This window comes from Protopterus annectens, chromosome 1.part1 (genome assembly GCF_019279795.1).
Source record: "Protopterus annectens isolate FY-2018-M chromosome 1.part1, PAN1.0, whole genome shotgun sequence".
Taxonomy (NCBI): Eukaryota; Metazoa; Chordata; order Ceratodontiformes; family Protopteridae; genus Protopterus; species Protopterus annectens.
In genome coordinates, this window is record NC_056726.1 from 57,125,090 (window position 1) to 57,142,238 (window position 17,149).

Below are 17,149 nucleotides of genomic sequence, written 5' to 3' on the forward strand. Positions count from 1 at the left end.
TCCTGGAATAAATTTTTTTGTTGTGAATGGAGACAAAAAGACCTATCCAAGGTTCCCCACAGCTGGATCAATTACTGGCTGACCTCTTAACTGAGTTTCCATTTGTGAGGATCTGTCTTGGTCCTGCAAGTCTGTCTGCCACAATATTTGGCACAGACACCTGCAGAGTAGGACTGTGCACAAAAAGCAGTATTCAGGATACCATAGTCTGTGCACAAAGTAAGAGCGGGTCCTCACCTGTTTATGTACCACAATACTGCAGTGTTATCTAGCAGTGTTATTAACACTGCTCCTCGTGGTGTCCTGCAGAGTTCTACAAGCAGCAGAGAGCAAAAGAGTGACTTTTTCCTGATTTAAGTATTTTTTCTGGCGTTTTGATTATTTACTGCTTAGCGACTGCATTTTCGCCTGTTTATACAGCTCTGCATTCTATTTAAACTGTTTTTGTGTTGATTAACTGTTTTGCACTTTTAAAAAGTTATTTGTTGCTTAATTTTACCTGTAGGCTAACACACTCAAGTGCGCTAGCCGTTTAAAAGCATTTACGGTCTGTTTTTCCTCTGTTTTCTGCAAAAAAATATCTTGTTTTCCCACCTTACTGAACTAGAATAGTCCAGTCTTCAGAGTTTGCTGATCTCTGGGCTTTGGCTTGGTTCCTGTGCTATTCTGTATCCTTATTTGGATAAAGGGAAGTTTCTTTGTTCACCAGTGGGAGTGGGGAGCACTGAGCAGCCTATTTGTCCCTACAGCAGTGGTTCCAGCCAGAAACTTGTAGTGTGTATTGGCCATTTTGGGTCAATTCCTAGCTCTTTTCAACCCCCTGCTATAAAGCCCGCTTTAGCGCGGAGTTGCCCATAGAGCACCATCTGGCAGCGCCTGTTAAACTATTTGTGGCTCTGTAAAGTCTGCTCTTCAATTTTTCCCTTAGAAGTTCTCTACTTGCAATCTAAACAGTCTATTCTCTATCTCAAAAGCTCAGCACTTGCTCCTAAAGCATTTTTATATAGGTAAAAGTACTTGTATACTAAACAAAGTACTACATTAGCCTAGAATCCCCTTGAGTACCCATTTCCCTATAGGTCCGTTCTGACTCAGTTACACAGCAAACTTTTTCACTCTTTCTAGCATGTCGAAGGGTCAGTTGCTAGCGTACTCTCCTGTTCAGCTGGTGAATCTGGGCATCTTGAGGCAATGTTACAATTGCCTCATGTACACAGACAACCCACTTCTCCCACAAAACACAAATACATGTGAGAGATGCAACTATATAGCCAAACTGGAGGCTGAGCTCTCTCAACTCAGGACTGGCAAGACCAGACAGGAGGAGAAGGAAACCACGCACACCACAAACCCAGTTTCACATAGAACTATCACAACTGCAAAACAAACACAAACACACAAAGACATACTCGGAAGCACTGATCAAAAATCTACCAAAACTACAGAGGCCTCCAAAGCAGACACCCAAGCAACTGCCACCTCAAGACATAAGACATGCAACACATAGTTCTCAAAGTCAGTGTGCCAAACAGTCACAGCCCTTAAGGCCAAACACAATGCCAGACACACTTGTTACTGGTGACTCCATAGTCAGACACACTGACGTCCCACTCACCAGACTGAACAAGGAAAAGATCACAGTAAGCTGCCTGTCGGGCGCTAGAATCCGCCACATAACACAAGCACTCAGGTCACTCCACAGCAAGTACAAGTATGACTCTGTCATTGTCCATGCCGGTGTGAACGACCCGAGACGTACCTCCCTGGACTACATGGAGAGACAGAGGAGCTCTCAGATTATGTAGCCCAGGCCGGTATGACCCTGACCAGTATCCTACCCTCACCAAGAATGATGCCACAATACAGAGACAAAATGATCAGCTTTAATAATTGGCTTAATTACTGGTGTCATTCTAAGGGGATCCAATGTCTGTCTGCCTGGGATGACATGCTTGACAAGCCACGCTGCTTCGCAAGGGACGGCTTGCACCAGTCACCCCTGGGCTTCTGGATATTGGCAAAGGCTCTTGCCACCCCCATAGTGCCTTTTTTAGGCAAGGCTCAAATGATAAACCTACCGCCCTAGAAAACAAAAATGGAAAAAAACTAAGGGTAATACTGCTCAATGCCAGAAGTCTAAACCTCAAGATGCATGCCCTCGAAGCCCTCCTCAGTATGGAGAACATCGATGTCTGTGGTGTGACTGAAACCTGGTTCAAGGCTTCTGAGAGCACCCCAGCACTACCAGGTTATACCTCATATCATGCATTCCGGCCCCAAAATCCAGACCGAACCACAAAAGGAGGGGGAGTATCCATATTCATAAAGGATACCCCACACCTCCAGGTTAGTGGCAATGCACGAAGCATCAGAGACCATCCAGGTGCAATTAACCATAGGTAAAACTGCCCTACAGTTTGTAGCATGCTACAGACCACCCTCTCAAACTCAGGAAACCCACACAGCCTTCCTGAAGACACTGGAGAGTATGAATGTCTCTCCAAACACCATCATATTGGGTGACTTCAACTACCCAAAGAGACTGGGAATATTACTCAAGCCCCAACACCCTAGCCCAAAGGTTCCTAGAGTTCATAAACTCAAATGCTATGGAACAACTAGTCACCATTCCCACAAGAGGAGAAAATATACTAGACCTGATCATCAAACATGGGGACAAAATGCTCCACACAGGAAGTATATCCCTCACTGGTGAGATCAGACCATAAATTAATCTCACTGGAGATCCACATCCCGCCCCAACCCCAGAAAAAATACCACAGTGAAGAACTTCTCAAAAGCAAACTTCACACTTCTTAAGACTGGAGTGGTATCCTTCAAGGCCCCCGAGCCAGTGGAAGCCACAACCCACGCTGCTGAAACCCTTACAAATGCCTTCTACGAGCACCTCCAGGAATGTATGGATCAAGCAATCCCTAATAAAATCAAGACCCTTTCCACCAAAGGCAGGCGCCCGGTCTGGTGGACCCCAGCCATAAACAAACTCTACAACAAGAGGAGAAAGCTACTACATGACAGAGCAAAATCCCTAAAAGGGAAGGCATCTCTGATCAATACTACCAAAAAACTACGATCACTCATAAAATCATCCAAGGCCAACTTTGAGAGAAAAATCGCTAAAGACACAAAAGACAATCATAAGGCCTTCTTTAGCTATGTTAGAAAACTGGGCGGAAACTCCCAGATATGCTCAGAATTAGTCCAAAATGATACAAAAATCACTGAACCCACAGACATTGCCAACATACTGGCAGACAGGTTCAGTGCAAATTTCTCCCCTCCCTCCCCCCCAAAAGGAGAAATATCTATCCCACCAGAGTCTAGCCTCCCAAACATCTCAGATGCCCAGGTGAGAGCTGCTCTCTCTAAAAGCAAAAAACACAGCATCAATGGGACCGGACGGTGTCCCCGGCTGTGTGCTACACGAACTCAATGAGGAACTAAACCCACACATAAGGTTGCTGTTTAATCTTAGCCTTACTACAGGATACGTACCCAAAGAATGGCGTACGGCAACTGTGATCCCACTCCACAAAGGTGGTGCTTCTACGGACCCTGGAAATTACCGCCCCATAAGCTTGACGGGCCTCGCCTGCAAAGCTATGGAGAGGATCATAATGGAACTCAGACATTGGGGACCTACAGACACTGGATCCTACCCAACTGGCTTTGCCAAGGGCAGATCCTGCCTCTTGAACTTGGTCGACTTTTTCGAAACAGTCACTAAGGCCATTGATGAGGGTAAGGCAGTTCACACAGCCTACCTTGACCTAGCAAAAGCGTTCGACAATACCCCACTCGGGCATCATAGAAAAGCTCACCAGCTTAGATGTAAACCCATACGTCACAAGATGGGTTGCAAACTGGCTCAAGGACAGAACCCACAGGGTTAGAGTTGCTGGTGCCATGTTAGACTCCAAGCCAGTCACGAGCAGTGTCCCACAGGGCTCAGTCCTGGGCCCTCTCTTGTTCGGCATTTATTTTTCTGAAATGCAGGCAAACATAGGGGGATTGTGGCTGACAAAATTTGCAGATGACTGCAAACTGGGCACCATAATTGACACTCCATCAGACACAGACATCCTCCAGAGAGGTCTCATAGAAATGGATAACTGGTGCCAGAGCCATGGCCTTAAGCTAAATGCCAAAAAATGTATAGTCATACCCTTTGGGAAAAACAAGGTAACCCCTAATTACCACATAGGTGGTAATCCATTAAACACGGAAGAAGTCATCAGGGACCTGGAGACCCAAGTTGACAGTAACCTCTCTTTTGACACTCACATTGCCAAAGTGGTTAGGAAGACCTTCTACATTGCCCAACTGATCATGAAGGGATTCACATCCAGATCAGGAGAGGTCATTGTACCCCTGTACTCTTCACTTATCAGACCAATGATCGAGTACAATGCCCCATTCGAAATGTATCTTACCAGACACCTGCAGCAGTTAGAAAGACCCCAAAAGTTCCTCACCAAAAGGATAAAGGGGCTCAAACATATGTCATACGCTGCCCGACTGAAGAAACTCCAGCTCTATTCAGTCGCATACCGTCTGCTCAGAGGTGATCTGTGCCTGACATACAAGGCCATGTCCAACCCGGAATTAATGGACATGCTCCACCTCAAAAAATCCAAATCCACCAGAGCCACGAGAGCAAGAGACTTAAACCTCAACACGGATATAAATAGGACGTGCTGGAGGGACAGATTAATCACCCAGAGACTCCCTACACTATGGAACAGAATCCCAGTCCATGTGAGGCAGAGCCCCTCACTGACTCTGTTCAAGAGAAAACTTGACGAGTGGATGGGAGATCGTAGGTTTACCCCAGGAATCATCTCTGTGTCACTGCTGGACAGAGGCACAGCAAACTAATGGGTATAGTATTCTCATCCTAAGGGGTGGTGAAAGCCACACACACTCTGGCTAGGCTTATAAATGCCCTAGGGCAGATAGCCTAGTATGAACCTATGAACCTATCTATAGCCACTTGTAGAGTCAAGAGCAATTAATACTGCCATCACCACACGCGTGCATCTTGTCTGTCACTTTTGTTCCCAAGACCCTGCACTTTTAACCACAGTGTAAAAAGTCAGAGACTCCTGAAACTGACACTGCAAAATAAGCAAGTGACCTAAATAAGGGACAATATATACAATTGCAGTCAGAGTGCATCACTGGAGCTTAACATATTATGAATACCCTTAAAGCAGTGAATAACCAAAGGGGTAATGCACAGAACTAACTGATTCAGACACAGAAAATCTTACTGAACAACATGGAGAAACTGTCACCATCCACTTTCACAGTGTTCCTAGTACTTCGGTATCAAGCCTTCCGGGAAAAAAATCAAGCACAAGAATGGTGTGCTTCATATATATTTCACTACATTCATTACTCAATTCAATTATACAATAACTGATCAATTAATTAGTGAGTCAAGAAAGTTAAAATCTAAAGTGCATCCTGAACAATAAAGTGCTTCAGAAACATTTGAAATGCATCAAAACATATAAAGTGCATCCCCTTACATTCCTATTGCATTTCACATTATAATTTAAGTTCATACAAAAGCACTTGTGCATCTCTAGATTAAATACTAAAACAGTTTACCCTGCAATGGTTGATCAACTAATCAGTCAAGAAAATTTAAAGTGCCTCCTGAGCAATTAAAATGCTTCAGAAACATTTCAAGCGCAACAAAAACTTAAAATGCAAACCCTTACATTGCTATTGCATTTAACTTAATAAATTTAAGAAGTTCATGCCAATGCACCTATACATCTTCAGATAACAAATACTTAAATACTTTACCCTATGCATATAAATCATTCATCCTATATGTCTATGCATTTATAAAACAATGCATACGGAAACATTTCATCCTATACATGTAAATCTGGAGCATTTCTCCCCGGGCCTCCGCTGAAAACTGGCTTCGTTATAAGTCTGACTTTCCCGGTTAACAAATGTTAAAAAAACTAACTCCATATTAATTAAGCCCATGGGGCCACAAAGTTCCAAAATTAATAATGTATTTATTTCCCATCCTTAAAATGTGCCCATATTCCATGCCTTGTACTGTATAAGGTTGGTTTAAAACAGAAAATAAACTGCTAGTGTTACCATTGAGAACAGCGTGGAAATGCTGGGCCACGAGATTGCCAAGCCTAACATGCCTCACATCTCCCAAATGCTCCATAATTCTTCTTTTCACCATTCTTCTGGTTTGGCCTATACACCACTTTGCAGGTAGACAATCCCATCCAATTGCGTAAACAACCCCACTGGTACTGCAATTGTAAGATCCCAGGGCGATGAACTTATTTTCATGAATCAAAGTACCTGAAATGTTCTTGACCTTGTCACCACAGCCATTTTATAAGGCTTAATAGGTTAGGCTTAATAATCCTGTGGATGGTGACTATTTCTCCAGTTGTTCAGTGTGTTTTTTCTGTCCTTGGCGAGTTGGTTCGTGGAGTGATGTTTTTGGAGTTTTCTGACAGAAAACCTTAACATCTGACTTCTTTCCATGAAGCTTCATTCTTTGGTAGAGGAAACATATCACCATGAGTCAGCACATACTGAATAGCAGGAAGGGGAAACAAAGATTGATCAAGTGAACGAGGAGGTATCCCCTGAAAAGGAGGGAGGATTCCCACTGCCATATGTACTCCCTGATGAATCACTCAAATCCTATTTGTCCGAGATTATCTGTTGCCAAAGAGGAATGGAGAGATAAATTTTGGGGAAGATTTAAAGGCTTGCCAGAGTGAGAAGTGGGGACATTCTGTAGATAGCCATTCAGACTTGCTGGACTTTCCTTATTTCAGAGTCCTTTCTTTGGGGAGTCGCACTGCCATTGTATTTTTAAAAACATGCTTGCCAGAAATCTGTTACATCTGCTTACTTTGCTGTGTATAATGTGGTGCAGAGGTACCTGTGAAACCCTTGAAAAACTTGAAGGAAAGAAAAATCTGAGAAAAACCCTGAATCAACTTCACTCTCTCATCACACTTTCAGGACCTCAGCAGTGGACAGTCCAAAACCAATCTTGCTGTCTAAAGAATAATGCTCCTTTAAAATGCTTGGGCAGATTTTGCATATGCAACTACGCAAACCTTCTCGTAACAGTTCCAGTACCAACAGCTATGGAAGAGGCATTTGCGTAATCATAAGCACACTTCAATAAGTGTTTAAATCACCTGAGAGAAAAACGCAATAAGATTACACAAAGGACTTTTCCTCAGTAGATTGAAAAGAAGCAATACTGTTCCTCGTATTCACAAAAGAATCAAAGGATAAACTTTAACATGTGAGACAGACAAAATATGGTGGAAAAATACACTTTCCTAATTTTTTCAAGGGCTTTTCCATCCTTATGAGGGGGAGACTAAATTTTATCAGATGTTTAACAGCAAAGAAATCACTGGAGGGTCAAATCTGGGATTAGAAAACAAAAATGTATAAAACTGAAGAACCTCATAGAACCTGTTTGCTCCCTTATGGGCAACAGGCTTCCTGTCAGGCAAGTTACAGACTAATAAAAATATATTCCAATGCAGGAAAAACAGGAGAACCTGGAGTAGGATCAGTTATTTCCTTAAAGACAGTGGAATATCTTTATGCTCCCAGTGAAACAACTGACATTCAGAATATGGTTTCAGAAAAAAAAAAATCCTTCCAAGAAACCATCAGAAGAGATAGACATTCTCCTCAGAATCAGTTACCAGAGGACAGAAAGCAGAACTTGCCCCCCCCCCCCAAAAAAAAATAAATTTTCATGTCCAATACTATGAACATCTTCAGAAAACAAAGAATTCCTTTCTACCTTACCAGAAACACCAAACATCCCAAGAAGCCCAATAAATAACTCATGTCTAAAGTAACAGAAGCAGGGGAATACAAATGTTTAACGTCGTTTAAAGAATAAATTGTAAAAAAAAAAAAAAAAAAAACAAACTGACCCCCCCCCCCAATCAGACTTAACACCCCTGGGAATAAGCATCTCAGTCCAGCTTTGCAAAGAGGCATTCCCTGCTAATTCCTCAAGAGACTAACAGTGGTTCTCTCATGCACACCAACATCCACAGAGGATGTGTAACCATACAGTGGCTGAAGGGACTACATCACAGGGAGCCAAGGTCAGACAGATGGTCTGAGTAACCAGAAATGGCCACAGCAGAGTTACCTATTTGCAGCAGAGGTATATCTTAAGCCTGCTGAAGTAGCAAAGGCTGTCTGGAAACACTTTTCTTTCTCTGGCTAGGAGGAAGACCGGAACCAGTTAAGCTGTTCCATGGTGAAGCTGAAAATAGAATCTATAGCCCAGGGAAGACAGCGACACTTGGCAAGACAAGTATTTTTTTTCCTCTCAGAAATGCAGTAAAAGGTACTTTAAATACTTCATTAGCACCTAAAATACTAACACATGTTTAAAGTTGGAAAACAATGAAAACTAAAGTCTAAACAACTTTTTCCAAAAGTCACACTTGCTGTAAAAAGTGACAAAGTCACATAACAGTACAAGAACGTTGATAAGCTAGGAAAAAGTGCTTTTGTTTCACATACACAAGTGTGAAGGGGTTTTCCCAATTAAACTTAAAATGCATGGCAATGGAAAAAATGTAGTCAGCTGCTAATCCTTGAAAGTCTTAAAAGGCAAATCTTTGGTACTAAGATCTGAAGGGCTTGGCACCCAAACCGTTTTTCTTCAACTCTTCTTGAAAGGTGCCCTTAACCCCAGGAAGCTGGATGGCTATTATACAACCTATGCAGGATACAACTCACATAGTTTAGGCTACTGCAGTAATAACATTAGAAGTTTCATCATTTGAAGTACATACAAGTATCACTTAAGTACTGAGACACAAGGTGATATTCATACTGACCAACTGAAATCTGGCCATGACACAATGGAACTTTCCCCTACTATTTTTGAAAAGTACTGTGATATATCCACCTGACCTACCATCAACTCAGATGAAAACTGTTTTAATTCATCACATTATTATCTCAGAACTAGTGACAAATGTATTTCTGTGTAAAGCATTTTGTACTTCACAGCACTTTCTAAAAATATATACAGTATATGTAAAACAGTAATACTGTGAGTACTGAAGTTGAAGAAAAGCTTTAGTAATATTGTAAAGCTACCCAGATTTTTTAGGACAAAATGTTTTAAGTGAAAAGTTTTCCCATAGGTTCATAGATTAGTACTAGGCTAACTGCCCTTCTAGGCCATTTTAAAGCCTAGCCAATTAACCCATGTGAGAATCAAACCCTGAACCTTGTCAGTAAGGTAAACACCTCAACCATTATGCCAGCCAACCAACCACCTCATTTAGTAATGACAGCACATGTGAACGTGCACACAGTTCAATGTTTGAATAACCAGGTCTCTCATTGAGTCGTGGAATTTAGCAGTTTAGAGATTTTTTTTGGTCTTCCCACTTGTTGCAGACTTCAGGCTTCCCTTGAAATCATCCCTATAATTCTGAGCTCCCAGTCCTCAAGAAAGCTCGTGTCCCCTCAGCCTACAGGAATCGCTTCCAGGAGAGCTGCTGCAGATGGGAGTGCCCTTCCTGCATTTGAAGGCTCCAACTTCTGCACCTGCCAGTACTGTGGAGTGGGATGTGCCAAGCTGGAAGCAACAACAGAGCAACCTGGTGAGATATTTTCTTTACATCCTAATGCCCTCCCTCACTGTACTGACATCAGCACCAGACTAGTCAGGAAATTGCACCAAGCATGTATATTCCTGACACAGGCCAATATAATGGTCTTTCCCTCTGTCCTCCTACCCCCTTAACCAGTGTTCTCTCCGAGCTCTGGCATCTGCTACAGCTCCACTAGAGAGAGTGAGAGATGCTAAGCATACTCTCACCCCACTTCCTGGCAGGCATTCTCATTTGGCTTTATTTGCCATCAAGCACTTGGGATGCTGTTCAAACCTGGGCTGTCAGGGCTTTATTTCTCTAAAACACTTCCAAGGATTAGATGTTTGGGAATCTTGATGTAAAATACATCAGTTTAGTGAGATTACATTGTTTTCCTTAGGCAAAGTCAGAATATGCCTATAAAAGATTTTTGAATATTTTAATTAGTGGCTTAAGATTTGAGAAATACCTAAAATGTTTAAACAGGGAAGCAGTACTATCAATAATCATTACATCTCAAAAATAAATTTTCCATTCTTAGGGGAAAAAGGCCAGTAGTAACAAGGAAATTAAAGATAAATAGGCAAATTCTTTTTATATCAAAGTATGATACACCAGACTGCTGAAAGCAATACAAACGGTCAGAATTTGAGAAAGTGCACAGACTTGTATGGACAAAAACAGCACAAATGCATTTGCTCCATTTTGGGATACATGGTACACTTGATGGAAACTTCTACCAGTAAATCAAGTGTGTGTATGTATCTCTGTATTATATGTTATTTTAATACATCAAAATAATTTTGGGTTCATTTTACACAAATATTTTGACAAAAAGGTGTTCATGGGCCCTTTTTATATATCCAAGTAAACAGAATGACAGCAGCAAGTTATAGGCATCAATCTTCCATAGCTTCTGAAAACTGAATAATTTACACTTTCTTGCCTGAATTATTGAACTTTGCATTGTTCTCAGAGCTGCAGATATTTATAAGGCAGCCAATCTGTAGTCTTTCCCGTACTGACAAAACACTCCCACACACTCGATGTCTCAAAGCTATGCAGTCTAGGAGCGGTTAACTGAGTATTCTGGCTTCAGAGTTAAAAAAATCTTTTAAAAGATGTGTAAAACTACTACTGCTATGTAGAGGTATTAACAGTTTTTATACTGAATGGTGGTGACTGAATTGCTCTGATCTGTATTGTTCTGCAAGCCTCTCCACAACCTCTGCAGTCTTCCAGAGGTGTCAAAGCTACATCTGTAACTTAGGCGCTGTAACAGACTATTCTTGACTAGGCTTCAAAGAACTAGAATTTAAACATGTAAACTACTTCTCCCCACTTCAGACACTGGTGAACTGTAGGTTAGGGTTGCCACCTTTTCAAATGGCCACAGTGGGACATTTTCGGGACAAACATCAGATTTTACAGGCCGACTCATACCCGCGGTCAGTACAAATGATAGAACTTTTGCCTATATAAAAGCTTATTCTTGTAGCATTTTAGTTGCTTATTCTGTTTCCTATAACATTTAGGTATTTTAGATAAAGAATAACTGTTTTATGCAACTATTACACAAAATATAGGAAATAATTTTGTCCTAAAATCTCAGGACATTTGCTATTATTAAAATTGTTTGTCAGGACACAGCTGCCCAAAGAGGGACTGTCCCTCGCAAAGTGGGACAGGTGGTAACCCTACTGTAGGTGTGTGTGCAAGCGCATGTCAAGTACACGTCATGCCTTCTCCAGCCTTACAATGCAGTACAAAACCCACACTACTTTCTATTCCTGAATTCAGTTTATGTTTTTCAAATATAACCTTGCTTTACAAATTCCCCACTTAGATTGCCTTATTGCCAGCTACCGCCTTGATCTGTAACACAGCAGCATACTAACACTTCATCCAAATGAAGTTACTCTTTGTGCTGCGTACATTTGCTACAATTTGTAAAATAGGTTACTAGACTGAGACATTTACTGGGTTTTTTTCCCTGTCCTCCAAATGGTAATGGATTGTGCATGAATAAACCACATCTGCAAGGGTAAAGTGTATACAGACCATAAGAGAAAAACAGTCAAGACAGATTAGACTGGAATTTCTATATGCTATTACTTTTTTGGAATTTCTATATGCTATTACTTTTTATTGCATCTGTAATCAAATGAGTGTGGCAAGGAAATGTTACTGGACTAATAAAAGTCTGATTTTTGCTTTTGAAAGTAAATGTCAATTCTGAGCAGGGGATTAGGACTTATACAGATAACTACAATAAAATAGATTTAACAGCAAGCAGTTGTGTCCACGTGTTTCTCAGTTTATGAATATTTTGATGCCATTTTGATGCAGTTTTGAGGTAGTGTCCATGTGTTTCTCTGTTTATAAATATTTTGACGCAGTTTTGTCTTAAAGACGGCCTCTTGTGTGCCTGGGGAACATAGTGAAACTGCACATTTTGCATTGGTAAAAGAAATAGTAGATTTGTCATCTAGCTGTACTATCCCTGTGTTTAGGGATTTCAAAGACCCCAGGCATTGAGAGCAGACACCAAGAGTAACCAAAAGGCCACATTTGGTTATTGTACTTCTCAATTTGATCATCAAAGAATTAATCCACATTTTAATGCACTATGAACATACAATTTATGAAACCGAGGAGGTGTTCCAAGGTATGTTATTTTCTAGAAATACCTTAATAGCAATCTACAATAAGTGCTAGAAGTGTGATTTTCTTATTAAGTCACTCATTTATTAGTCTATTATTTTTAATTCTTTGTTCAGAACAATTTAAATGTATGGTATTGGTTTAAGGAATGTTATTTGCAAGTCATTTATTTAAGACTAAAATATTTTAGAGTACAATTCTATTTTCGTTCTTTTAGCCAACTGTCCAGAGTGTTCTCAAATAAAGACAATCCCCAGGAGCCTACACAGAATGTACCCATGTACACAGCCTTGATTCCCTCTTGGCAGTGCACCATGCATATTAATCGAGATGCACTGCTGAGGGAGACAACAGTAACATGGATATTGAAACTGTGTAAGCAGTAGTGTAAAGGCAGTCTTGTAATTGTGGATTTTCCAGGACATTCCTGGACAGATGTTATGCACAGGATAAGAACCCTTGTAATGTACTCTGCTATTGTATAAATATTTTTGAATTTCTTATTTAATGCCCATTTGTGTGGTACTGCAGGGTGCTTAGTGGTGCCCAACTGCTACCTGCCAGACATCTAAAAATAGAAACTGGATGCAATTTGCTTAATTTTTTTTCTTGAATGGCCATTTGTGAGGTGCTGTGCTGTGCTTAGTAACACTAACAGGTACCTTAGTAGCACATGTGAAGATATACTGGTTCTCTAACTATTCAAGTAGACAAACAGGTTGAGTCATGGCCTAAAAAGTGTAGTAGGTCCCGGATTAGAGTCCTGCATAGTCATACCTTTTTAAAATTTCATGCCTTGAAAATGTGAGATGACCTAAAGGGTGGTTTAATACAAAAACTAAACTATTACATTTGGAAAAGCTGCCCAATGCTAAGCACCGCTTAAACTTGGTCAACTATTATTCTTGTTTGTGTGTTGCTAAGCTCCGCTGAAACACTTTTGTGCGTGTTTGCACAATGCTTAGCTCTATTAAAATGGTTTGCATGATGCTCAGCAACGAGGAGCTTTTTAGAAAAAGTTACAGTATGACATGCAAGGGCAGAAATGCAGCCTATATTGAGGCCATCAGGCAGGAATTCTACACCATTCACTGGAGTCCTTAGTAACCTGTTGATATGCCTGGCAGTGTTGGTGAAGGAGCGCATATTTGGGTGCAGAGGTGGGGTGTACAAGACTCCAGACTGTTGGGTGGACTCCTGGTGACAAACTATGAACCCTAGCTGCTGCAGGGCGATTACTAGGGCTCAGAATATAAAGGTAAAGTCTGCGATGGGTTGCAGAGGGACCTTACCAGTGCTACTGGTATCCCCTGCACTGCTGAGCAAAGCTGTCATTACTATGACAACTTGCAGCGAAGGAAGAGGGACACCTGGTTCCAAGAGGCTAGGGCTGGGAATACCCCACAGATATGCAAGTAGGTTTGCTACTACTTTTACTAATATACAAGCTGAATCTGTGCAAAACTGGAACGCATAATGGATTTGCTTCTCTTCCAACAGCTGCAGCTGAATGGGCTCACAATGTCCAGTCTCATGCAGAGCGCCTGGCCAGGATGAGGTGCGAGTGTGTTAAGTAGGGAAAAATTCCTGGAAAATGTAGTGCACTAGCCACAGTAAGGTTCCAGGCCGTCTAGCAGTTTGAGTCAAGTTAACTCTATTCCTCCCACTCCAGGAACAAAGTATATAGGTAAGGTAGTTCATGTTTTGGGCAGATACTGAGTATAAGTGACAGATTCCAAGGAACAATAAGGTTTAAAGCAAGAGTGTGCTTTGATAAGTAATGTGTGCAAATAACTACAATAGGCCTGTATTCACTGCATGGATATTCTAATCTGACTACAATTATTACATGCACATGTCCCCCGAAGTCAGAGCTTGTGGGTTCTACTCCCATGCCAGCCAACTAAGACATGACTGGCTGTCTAGTCTACTTAATGTACACAAACTTGCATCTCAACTGTCATGATTTTTTTGACATCTAATGACAACTGCCCAATCTGTCTGGTCCTTGATTAGCAGATAATTATCTGGAATGCAGAACACCTTGGTAGTAATGTACAAGCACAGTATGTAATACAGTTCCCCTGTAGCTGTGTACCTGCATTTGTTAGTGCTTGGCCCATACTGTCCCATGCTAACAGGTTTAGAGGTATGCACATGCAACATCATCTATACAAGAATAGGAGTCATTGTACTCACAACTGACACTGCACACCTGTAGAAGTATTTGTAGTCTCTGTGTAGTAATATCTGCAAGTTCACTAATGTCACTCCCCACCCCACCAATGGTATGTTTTTCTCTCCCCCCACCCCACCAATGGCATGTTTTTCTCTCCCCCCACCCCTTATCTTTTTTAATTTAGTATGACTTGATATCAATACATATTCTGTTTAACTGTTATGTTGGCCTTATGGGTTATTTCATACTGGTTTGCTGTCAACATACTTACTGTTATATTATTTATTGATGTGTTCCACATAACATACCGTAATATTATCAAAATACATATCTTCCATTATGTTAATACTACCATTTGCTTATTTATTACTTATCATTATGTTTACATTTAATATTCTACAGCATGACAAGGTAGGCTGGTTCCTGGTGATCCACGTACCTTTGCTCCCGCGGCTGTAGCACAGAGGCCCAGCACACCTGGGTCAAAGCCTAGCGGTGACCCCTCTTGCTGCCCCTGCACTGTGGCATCAGGCAGTTCTGCTCCATGGGCTGGACCACATACTGGGAGCGGCGGTGGAGGGGGCGATTTTGTCACCAGTAATGAAATACCAGGTATGATGCACAGGTTGCTCCATCGAACTGTCGGAACTTGCCTGCACCAGATGGAGAGAATGCTCACCACCCTAATGAGGCAACCTCTCCCCAGATGCCAGTCTCCAAGACTGGCCACCACAGGGGCAGTGAAGGAGCAATGCCAACAGTCCCATGGGTGAGGACTTGTCATAAACACCTCCCCAAGGTATTCACCTCCTTGTGTCACACACCAACCCCGTTTGCTGTCTCGTCTGCAAAAGCTTCCTCACCTTCCTAACTTACTTCCCCCTACATGTACCCATGTCCCTTCCCCAACATTCCACTCACCTTAAAAAAAAATAAATATGGGCACCTGTCCCAAAAAATGAAGCCCACTGGACATACGTAATTTGGTCCAATTGGTTTAACGCAGATAGGTTGTAGTCACCTCTCCCTGGGGGAGACTTTCCAATTTTAGCTAAAATATTTGTTAAAATGCACAGCTGTTGTGGATGAAAAAAATGGCTACGGTTTTCCTACACATGTCCTGCACATCCCTTACTGCCTTTCACTAAGATTTTCCCCCTGCTTGCACCCCTTTCCACCACTGTCCTAGCTCCCCATTTTTCTTTAGATTTTTTGCATGATGCTGTGTGGTGCTCCACTTTGCTTAAATTATGCTAAATAACGCTGTACTGATATGCGCGTTTGGAACAATATTAAGCACAGTCAAAATGTACACCTGGATCCTATTTCGAACCCATGACACTTGCACGTGCAAAACAGTGTATTATCCCGCTAAGCCACACAGCTAATAAAAACTGGTGTTTTAAGCAAAACCTAGTAATGCTATAGTTCCCCATGTGCCACACCACGCAAATCAGCCAAGAGATTCATACAAAAATAATACTGCAATTAACACTGTAGTACACAAATACATCACTATAAAGGCACACACAAGCTTAGACATAACTGAGGTATATGACAGCAAGTAACCCTGCAGCTATATCTACAACATGCAAGAACACACTAGACAAAACATTACATGGAAAGAGGATGTTAACTAGGACTCTGTTATACAAACACAGCACTCTAAGCCCATACACATACTAATACATGTACAGTGGCTATAAAAAGTATGCAAAGTTTTTTGTGATATAAAAAATGAAACCACAATAAATCATTTCAAAGCTTTTCAACCTTTAATGTGACCTACAACCTGTACAATTCAATTGAAAAACAAATCTGTTAGGGGGAAAAATAAAATTAAAAAAATACAATACGCTGGTTGCCCAAGTGTGCACACCCTTAAACTAATACTTTTTGTTAAAGCACCTTTTGATTCAATTACAGCATTTAGTTTTCTTGGGTACACACACCTGCTATCAATAAAGAGACTCTGATTAACCCCAAACTTCCTAATAGGATTTTCCTGACATTTACTCAGTTGCCTGCTACAGCAAAAGCCATGGTTTGCAGAGAGCTTAAAACAGCATCAAAGGGATCTCTATTGAAAGGGATCAGTCAGAAAGGTACAAAAAAATTTCCACAGCATTGGATATACCATGGAACACAGTGAAGACAATCAAAAAAATATGGGACAGTGACATTGCAAAGAACTGGACATCCCTCCAAAATTGATGGAAAGGCTAGACGAAAACTGGTCAGGGAGGCTGCCAAGAGACCTACAGCAGCACTGAAGGAGCTGCAGGAATTTCTGGAAAGTACTGGTTGGGTACTACGTGACAACTATCTCCGGTATTCTCCATATGTCTGGACTATGGGGTAGGATTGCAAGATGGAAGCCTTTTCTTACACAGAAAAACATCCAGGCCCAGCTAAAATTTGCAAAATACATCAAGTCTCCCAAAAGCATGTGGGAAAACATGTTAAGGTCTGATGAGACCAAGGTTGAACTTTTTGGCCACAATTCCAAAAGGTATGTTTGGCGCAAAAAACAATTCGCATCACCACGACACACACATTGCTAAAGTGGTTAGAAAGACCTTCTACATTGCCCACCTGATCATGAAGGGATTCACATCCAGAT

At 41.4% G+C, this 17,149-nt stretch overlaps 1 protein-coding gene across 1 annotated transcript in view; it reads right to left on the minus strand.

Moving 5' to 3' along the window:
• The window catches only part of FBXO25 (F-box protein 25), an 813,655-nt gene that overhangs the window by 723,431 nt on the left and 73,075 nt on the right, over positions 1–17,149 (minus strand). The gene's annotated exons all lie outside the window — the stretch shown is intronic.